The sequence below is a fragment of the Felis catus genome, chromosome B2 (assembly GCF_018350175.1).
Source record: "Felis catus isolate Fca126 chromosome B2, F.catus_Fca126_mat1.0, whole genome shotgun sequence".
Lineage (NCBI taxonomy): Eukaryota > Metazoa > Chordata > Mammalia > Carnivora > Felidae > Felis > Felis catus.
This window is the reverse complement of record NC_058372.1, coordinates 14,279,111-14,286,922: the sequence shown is the minus strand read 5'-3', so window position 1 is coordinate 14,286,922 and position 7,812 is coordinate 14,279,111. Positions and strand designations below refer to the sequence as shown.

Sequence of the window (7,812 nt, the reverse complement as noted above, 5' to 3'; positions counted from 1 at the left end):
GGCCAAGACGAGCGTGACACGCCAAGCAAAGAGATGCCCGTGTCACCTTGTGTTTGCTCCCACCGCCAGGCTTGCGGGGGAGTCTGATTTTCAGAAAGTTGGTCACAGCCAATGAAGTCAGAAAAGGGGGTCAAGGCTTCTCTGTCGCTATAGTCTTCTCTGCAGCTGGGCGTACCTGCCAGGCCACCCCCCAACAGAGCACCACCCTCTCCCGGCTCAGGTGGCGGGGGCGGGGGCGGGGGGCGGGGGGGGGTGTCCCGTCCAGGGTCCCATTTCTGTTTAGCCACTGCGGCTTGCCACCTGCTTCTGAGGAACCCTTCGCCAACCCGGCCAAGTGCGGACTTCTGTGTCTTTGCAAATCGGTGGTTTCCAAAATGATCTTTGTTAAAAATGAAGGAGATACTACGTGATTCCATCACGTAGGGGTATCTAGAACAGGCCAATTCATAGAGACGGAAAATAGAATCGTGGTCCCCAGGTGCTGGGGGCGGGGGTGAGGGGGAGAGGAGTTACTGTTTAACGAGTTTCAGTTTCGGAAAATGAAAAGGTTCTGGACGTAGACAGTGCCGGGGGGGGCGGGGCACAACATTGCGAGTTAAGTGCCACTGAAATGTATGCTTAAAAAGGGTTAAAATGCGAGTTAAGTGCCACTGAAATGTATGCTTAAAAAGGGTTAAAATGGTGGGGCGCCCTGGGTGGCTCAGTCGGTTGAGCTTCCGACTCTTGGTTTCTGCTCAGGTCAGGATCTCACGGTTTGTGAGTTCGAGCCCCGCATCCCGCTTGGGATTCTGTCTCTCCCAAACATGTGAACTTAAAACGATTTGTTATAAATGGTTACGACTTAAAATTTTACCTTAGGTATATTTTATCGCGACGAAAACATCTTTTCCTTAAATGGGAAGGAGGCTGCTTTGTCCAGCACACCCCCTGAAAAGAGTCTCCCCAAAACTGAGACGACCAGGAGCCCCAGTGCCCCAAATACGGGTGGCTGGTTCCCCTCCATCCCCTGGGAGGAGCTTCCTCCTTTCCTGGGGATGGAAAGACAGGACCAGGCAGGACCCAGAGCGGAGACAAGTGGGGCTCTCCTGGGCCCCCCAGAGCCCCCACTGTCTCTACAGGACTGGCTTGCACATCGGCCCTCTTTCTGGAGCCACAAGCCTCCGTTTCCCCAGCTCGGCCGTCTCGCCAAGGGGCCACTTCCTTGGCAGCTGTGAGGGCCCTGCTCTTGGCTACCTTGGGGTTCCAGAAAGGTCTGCCATCCTGTTTCCGTTACCACTATCTTGCTTTCAGAAACCTCAATGTTCCCTACCCTAAATTTGCAAACAGGTGAGTCGTGACTATGCTCCTTCAGGGTGCCTTCTGGAAAAGAAAAAAAAAAAAGAGCCCCTCTTCTGCGTAAGATATAACAATACATGTTTTCAAAGACCACACGCCATTTCTCAAGAGCAGGCACTTTTCCTCAACGCAGATAGACTGACAGTAGCCCAGGGCCCCAGGACGGTGGTCACCATGGCCTCTTCCAGCCCAGGAGAGACAGCGGCCACCCTCGCATCCCTCCCACAGCCAGCCAGAGACCGGAGAGAACCCAACCTGCAATGTGCAGCCTCTGACCCTCCTCTGAGATGTGTGTATGTGGGGCGGGGGTGGGGGGGAGGAGTGGGGGGTAAAGAGCGGGGGGGGGGGGGGAGGTAGAGGGGGAAGGAGAGGGGAAGGATGGGGGAGGGTAAGAAGTGGGGGTGGGGAGTGGAGAGGGAGTGGCATGGGGGAAGAGGAGGATAAAGAGTGGGGGGAGGGGTGGGGGGGAGGGGAGGGATAGGAATGGGGTTGGGGGGGAGCGTGAGGAGCAGGGGTGGGGAGAGGGGGAAGGGTTGGGGGGGGGATCACCGAGCTTCCCCTCCTGCAGCAGCTCTCAGAGCCTGGGTGCCACTCCCCAGAGGAGGGGGCGCTCCCAGTGCTCCCGGCAGGTGGACAGGACTGCAGCAGGTGGCCATGTGACTTACAAGTGACACAAGGGACCTTAAGTCCACGAGGCCCACTTGCAAAGTTAAGAACTCGTGCCAGGCATGCTGGAGACGTCCGCACGCTGGCAGGAAGGATTGCTTGACCTCAGAAGCTTGCCGGGGACAGCGTGTTCAAACCCCCCCCCCCACCCCGCCATAATCACCGCCTGCCACAGGCCTGCCTGTGGCCAGTGGCGGCTGGTGGGGGCCCCTCGGTCTCAGGTCTCCCGCCGCCCGCCGTCCAGAGCTTCAGAGAGTGCTGGCTTTATGACTGGAGCTGTCGGCCGGAGAGATACATTTTAAAATTCATGACCTTTCCCATCAGGGTCCAGAAACGGATCAGACTCCGAGATGAAGGCTTAGTTTATTCTTTCACGGGTCCTGCCGGCCCCCTCCCACCTGCTGCCCCCAGCCCCTATCCTCTGTTTCCTCCCCACCTCGCCCTCCCCATTGTCCGCCTAGATCTTTTGCATGTGTCCCAGTTTTACCCACCCCACCCCCCAAACCAAAGCAAAATGAAAATTCTCCTGTTTCCAAACGGAGCGTTGGTTGGGGCTTGCAATGCACGTCTGGCCATCAAGGGTCTCTCCCTGTGTCAGGGTGAGGTCGGGGTGGCGGCGGGGGGGGGGGGGGGGGGGGCACGGCTGGCCGGTGGAGACAACGCAGAGGCTTGAACGCAGAGGGGGTCGGGCGGCGGAGGGCTGTGGGGGCCTCATGTTTCCAGGAAAAGCATTTGCTGGGGGGGCCCGTCCACCTGAGGCTGGGGGAGGTGGGGGTGCAGCGCGGCCAGGCAGACAGGATGGCAGCCGCGGGGCGCCTCAGACCCTGCCAAGGAAAATTGAAGAGCATTATGTTTGCTTCCTGCCACCGGTATAAACAACAACAAAGATTCTCTGGGTGGCATTCTTGCCCTGCCATTTCAGCCGTCCTCAGCCGCCCTTCCCTGCGGTATTTCCCCTCCTGGGCCTCTACCGAGGCCGTCCATGGGAGGCGGCGCCCAGGATCCTAATTTATCCTGGGAAACAGGATACATAAATCTCCTCCCAGACGCGGGGGGGCCGCACAGGAGGCACCCGGACTTTACGGCAGCCGCAAGAAGCAGGTGGGACAGAACTCAAACCTGCCGGCTGCCAGAGGGCGGGTCCGCGGACAGAGACGACCCGTCCGAGCCAAAGCCAGAGACAGCACGTCCAGTTCCGGGGAAGAACAACGGGTAATATGCAGCCGGAACTTACCTGTGCCCAAGCTCTTTTTCTACATCAGCTCACGGATACCCCCCTTCCATCTTAGGAGATAGATCTTATTAGCCCCACGTGATGGCTAATGCCGTATGTCAACTCAGCGAGGTCACAGTACCCAGATATTTGGTCAAACACCAGTCTAGATATCACTAGGAAGGTACTTCTTAGGTGAAATTAGCAGGTAAATCACCAGACATTGAGTAAAGCAGATTACTCTTTATAATGTGGGTGGGCCTCACCCAATCAGTTGAAGGTCTTAAAGAAAAAAAAAAAAAAAAAAAAAAGCTGAGGTTCCCCCAAGGAAAAGGAATCTCTGCCTCCAGACTGCCTTCAAACTCCAGCTGCAACATTAGCTTCTCCCTGGGTCTTCTCCCAGCCTGTTGGCCTGCCTGCAGATTCCAAAGTTGTCAAGCCTCCGTCGTCACTCGAACCGATTCCTTAAAATACATCGATTTCTATACAAAGAAATAGGATTGTGTGTGTGTGTGTGTGTGTGTGTTTACACGTGCACACACACATCCTATCTGTTCTGTTTCTCTGAACAGCCCTGCCTAACTTGTCCCTCTTTACAGATGAGGAAACTGAGGCACGGAGAATTTGGTTCCCTGGCCCAAGGTCGCGAGGCCAGTAAGTGGTGCAGGCAGGACGGGCAAGCAGACAGCCTGAATTCAGAATCGGCTGACTTACCCAGACACTCACACACAGCCCATCACCAAGGAGCTGAAGTCAGGGAGAGAAGTGTAAGGGAAAATGTAGTCCCGTAAAGTTTAGCTGGGTCAGTGACATGGACAGGACAGACTTTGAAATCGATGAGGTTCGTTTTCCATCTGGGCTTCGAGCTGATGCCTGTGACTTGGAGTGAGTGATTCACATCTCTCTGGGCCTCCACTCTCCTGATCTGCAAAGCACCATAAAGACGTCACAAGGTTATTGCGGGATTCAGTGGGATCATTTTGCGTGCAAATAGTTATTTCCCAGTCTGCGAGTGAAACCCTGCTCTAAGCCCTCACCAGCTCGACTTACCAGAGGCTTCTATAATTCCCTCCCAACGTTCTTCAGTTCCTCAAACGCCATTTGACCTGCGTCCATCTCGGGGGCAGGGTCCCTGCTGGCGGAGATCACTCCCATCCTGGGTCACCCCTGCTGTTCCTCCTGCGGGCACAGGCTGGGTTCCAGAGTGGGGGTCCGCTGTCCCACACAGTTGGTCCTGCCGGGCCAGCTGGACCTGTCAGACCCCTCTTGCTCCTGGGGACTGCTCATCCGGGGCCCTCCCTCACTGTCCCCATCTCTAGCCACCAGCCTACCACATCTGTCTCTCTCTGCCCAAAGCCCGATGGGGAGTGAACAGGGCTCCTGTGTTTCTCTCTCAGAAGAAATAAGCATGTACGTTCTCCCCCAGGCTGTGCAGGAGGAAGATACTTCACCAGTAACAACTCTGGTCCCACTGGCCCAAAGAACCAGGAACCCAGTTTAGGGGAGTTAGTTCGCTTCTTGGTTTTGTTTTCATTGTTACTTCTGACAGATGTTGGAGAACGTTCCGTGTGCCAGGGACCACAGCAAAGTATTCGACCCGCATCATCCAATTTAATTCTCCCAACCCCTCTCTTGTGGTGTCATTACTGTTTTTACAGCATGAAGGAGAAACCTAGGGCTCAACACGCCCCTGCCTCACACACTGACAGAGCCAAGATTCACACCTAGGGCCGCCTGACTCTAGAATCCTCACCCTTCCCCACCTTTATAATGGGCGTGTCTCTCCATCTCCGAAAAACATGAGTTCTCGTTTCTGAAAGGCAAGAGACACTCTATCCCAGCTCCGTCTCTTAGAAAAGCAAATGGCTTCGAACCAGTCACTTGGTCAAAGGAGGGGAACAGAATGGAAGGAGGTAATGACGTCCTGAAGCTCCGAACGCTTCGAGTTCCAAGAATGCGTAGCCAAAGGGCCTGAACTAAGGCACGTATACCACATCCTTCTCAGCTAGTACTCGGCATCGGGGAGATTTCTTAGAAACAGAAACAAAAACAAAAATATTAGGTAGAAGCTATCTGCCAGATTTACAATTAATATTGCAAAATTTATTGTGTTCCTCTTTCTTCCCCGAATGGGAACATCTAGGTCCAGGATATATGGTCATAATATCGCTGGGATGGGAGTTAATACAGACTGGCCAAACACATTTCCAGTTCCAAGAATCTTCTCTGAAATCACTGACTTGATGATGCTAATATTAAAATCCACCCCCCCCACCTTCACCCAGTAAGCAATGGGGAAAAACGTTTGTCTTTCGTAATAAGTACTGAGAATCTCTCTCTTTTTAAATGCTGAAAATAGGGGCGCCTGGGTGGCGCAGTCGGGTAAGCGTCCGACTTCAGCCAGGTCACGATCTCACGGTCCGTGAGTTCGAGCCCCGCGTCAGGCTCTGGGCTGATGGCTCGGAGCCTGGAGCCCGTTTCAGATTCTGTGTCCCCTTCTCTCTCTGCCCCTCCCCCGTTCATGCTCTGTCTCTCTCTGTCCCAAAAATAAAAGAAAAACGTTGAAAACAAAATTAAAAAAAATAAATGCTGAAAATAATCACGGAGATAAGTACAACCAGAAACAATCTTAGAGAAGAAAAGAAAAGAGAGAAGGAGGGAGAAGTTGGATGTAACATCTTTCTCTTTGTAATGGTCCCCTTTCTTTGGCTTACGGCCACGTCTTTCACGAGTACAGACTTGGAACCCATGGCAGGTGACGTCTTACCCCGTGTATGGTAAAGGTACTTCCCAAAATAAACAGGCAGGGAATTTGGAGATGCTGTTGAGGTCATTGAAATCAGTCACCACTACATGCATATTGTACCAGTTTATTCCCTCCACCTTGGCCTTGGACACCCTTATAACTCAGTAAGGACTTTATCATTTTGATCAGGCCTGCGAGGGCATCAGTCAGAAGAGGCCCCTTGTCCCACGCTGGTGCACACACCCCAGAAATCTCGTCTCTCTAATGTTTCATTTTTAACTGTTGTAATTCATCTGTGTATTTATTGACACATCGCAAATGCACAACGGTAGGGTTCTCGAAGCAATCAACTTACAAAAAGAGAGTGAACCTTCGTTTGTTCTCTCTGCAAATATTTACCACGTGCCTTCCGCGTCACAGGTGTCTACGCAGAAACAAAAAGACACAGTCGCTGCCCTAAGGAACCACCTGCAGGATTCAACCCCGGGGGCCCTCTCCTCCGGGATGCCCTCCCTAGCACCCAGGTCAGGATGAGAAGCACCCCCTCAGAGTCCCTTGACCTTAGCTCCTCTGCGTCCATGACCTGCGTCTTCTGAGTGTTAGTCGGCAGCTTACTTGGGCAAGCTGTCCTTGCTACAGCTCGAGGGGGACGGGTTCAAATAGGATGCATCTCACGGCGCTCTTGGACAAAAATTGCAATAATGATGATGACGACAATGAAGAGGTTGCTGATGATACAGCAAAAAAAAAAAAAAAAAAAGAGTAATCCCTTTTCCAAGAAGGATTGCTTGCCTGTGTCCTTCTGCCCCAAATCTCCGGCTGTGACTACTTTCCGCTTACAGGGGCTCAGCGCGCGTCTCAAGGATGCTAAGATGACATCATGAAGTCAATTTCTTGCGAGGTTCTCCTCTCCCTGATTTGTACCGTCCTACCTAATAGACTTCAGCTGTACTGAGATGAAAAATGAATAGGAAGTAGATCTTGCTGCTAAAACATATGTGTCAGAAAATCATTATAAGTATTAAATTACGGCAATAAAATGAACCAGAACTAATTTTGCAAATTAAGATCCAATAAATTTTTTCATAGCCACACCTTTTCTTTAAAAAAAAAAAAAACGTAAGAGACTCTTAAAAACTGAGAATACACTGAGGGTTGATGGGGGGGGAGAGGAACTAATTCTGCAAATTAAGATCCAATAAATTTTTTCATAGCCACACCTTTTCTTTTAAAAAAAAAAAACACCCTAAGAGACTCTTAAAAACTGAGAATACACTGAGGGTTGATGGGGGGGAGCTAATTTTGCAAATTAAGATCCAATAAATTTTTTCATAGCCACACCTTTTCTTTAAAAAAAAAACAAACCGTAAGAGACTCTTAAAAACTGAGAATACAAGGGGCGCCTGGGTGGCGCAGTCGGTTAAGCGTCCGACTTCAGCCAGGTCACGATCTCACGGCCCGTGAGTTCGAGCCCCGCATCAGGCTCTGGGCTGATGGCTCGGAGCCTGGAGCCTGTTTCCGATTCTGTGTCTCCCTCTCTCTCTGCCCCTCCCCCGTTCATGCTCTGTCTCTCTCTGTCCCCAAAATAAATAAATGTTGAAAAAAAATTAAAAAAAAAAAAAAAAACCAAAAAAAAAAAAACTGAGAATACACTGAAGGTTGATGGGGGGGGGGAAGGGAGGGAGGGGAAAGCGGAGGAGGGGCACGGAGGAGGGCACCTGTTGGGATGAGCCCTGGGTGTTGTATGGAAACCAGTGGGACAATAAATTTCATATTTAACAAATAACAATAATAGAAAGAAAAAAAGAGACAGAAAAAGAATTTTTTAAAAAGGGGCAAAATAAGATTTAGC

The 7,812-nt window shown here is 51.6% G+C and overlaps 1 long non-coding RNA gene across 2 annotated transcripts; it reads right to left on the bottom strand.

Annotated features, from left to right (window-relative positions):
* Positions 1–2,632: 2,632 nt before the first annotated feature.
* On the bottom strand, positions 2,633–7,392 carry LOC102902135. Of its 2 annotated transcripts, XR_006597540.1 has the most exons (5): positions 6,316–7,392; positions 4,978–5,244; positions 4,265–4,393; positions 3,929–4,139; positions 2,633–3,696 (listed from the first exon to the last, which is right to left on the bottom strand). It is a non-coding gene; the product is annotated as an uncharacterized LOC102902135 (long non-coding RNA). The 2 variants fall into 2 exon arrangements; XR_002156867.3 differs by having other exon boundaries at positions 4,265–5,244.
* Positions 7,393–7,812: the final 420 nt, after the last annotated feature.